The sequence below is a fragment of the Nanorana parkeri genome, unplaced genomic scaffold (genome assembly GCF_000935625.1).
Source record: "Nanorana parkeri isolate BGI_ZX_2015 unplaced genomic scaffold, ASM93562v1 scaffold257, whole genome shotgun sequence".
Lineage (NCBI taxonomy): Eukaryota > Metazoa > Chordata > Amphibia > Anura > Dicroglossidae > Nanorana > Nanorana parkeri.
This window is the reverse complement of record NW_017306525.1, coordinates 1,035,457-1,036,525: the sequence shown is the minus strand read 5'-3', so window position 1 is coordinate 1,036,525 and position 1,069 is coordinate 1,035,457. Positions and strand designations below refer to the sequence as shown.

Below are 1,069 nucleotides of genomic sequence, written 5' to 3'. Positions count from 1 at the left end.
AGTTTTCACTTTTTTTATATGTGAGATATATTATATATATATATATATATATAAAAATGCCCATGTGACAAAAATGGCCGCTCAGATTATGGCCATTTAAATCAATTCATCATTAAAAATCTGAAACGGGGGAATAAATCCAAGGCAAGCCATGCAGTGCTGGAGGGTGCGATCAGCAGTGATGGGTCAGAATTGGCGACTCAGGCGCATGCCCTTTAACATTGCACCGTCCGGTCCAAGCTGACCAGGAGGCCTCTAGTCACCCCAATTGTAGGTCCGCAGCGTAACACGGCCCCGGCTCGGACACCCACCCACCTCACTCTATACACGCCATACCAGTCGCCGCCCAGCTTATACCGTAGGGAGACTCCAGAGAGCTCCGGTGTACAATGCAGGCAGAGCTCTGTCCTGTCCCGTGCCCGCACCCCAAGTCTGTGCACCCCGCTTACCTATCACAGTGTAGAGAAGCCCCCTCAGTGCGGTGTATCTCTTTCCCGACTTGATAGCGCTCTGACACTCGCCGTCCCTGTGAAATAGCGGCTCCTCCCCCTGCAGTGGCTCAGCCAACCGGCTCCGCTATTGGTGGAAGCCGCGCCCTCCTCAGCACTGCAGGCATTTTCCTCTCGCTCTCCTCTGCCTACATCTTATTTCATCCCACAATGCCGTGAGAGTGATTGCGGAGCTACCGACCACGATTACCAGTGGCCTATCAACAGCTACATCGTTTTCATGGCTCCTTCTGTTTGTCGAACGTCTGAAAAGTTTGCTAGAGTCACCTCAGTGACCGGGAGGTATGAAGCTGGCGGCAGTAGTGAGAACCCTGCCGAAGGAGGGGAATTGATCAAAACTGGAGCAGTTGCCCATGGCAACCAATCAGCTTCTCTGTTTCATTTCTGAAGCTTAACTGAACAAACTGAAGATAGAAGCTGATTGGTTACTATGGACAACTGCTCCAAATTCTGTCTGCTCCAGTTTTGATAAATCCCCCCCACAGTGTTTTAAAAAAAAGAGAACGATGGGGTAAGTAATTTGATAGCGTCCACCCGTGACCCAAAGCTCAGTATATCGC

The 1,069-nt window shown here is 50.3% G+C and overlaps 1 protein-coding gene across 1 annotated transcript in view; it reads right to left on the bottom strand.

Annotated features, from left to right (window-relative positions):
- The window catches only part of DYNLL2 (dynein light chain LC8-type 2), a 4,990-nt gene extending 4,433 nt beyond the window's left edge, over positions 1 to 557 (bottom strand). The window contains exon 1 of the mRNA XM_018556890.1: positions 450 to 557. The gene's annotated coding sequence lies outside the window, so the exon portion shown is untranslated. The remainder of the gene's footprint in view (positions 1 to 449) is intronic.
- Positions 558 to 1,069: the final 512 nt, after the last annotated feature.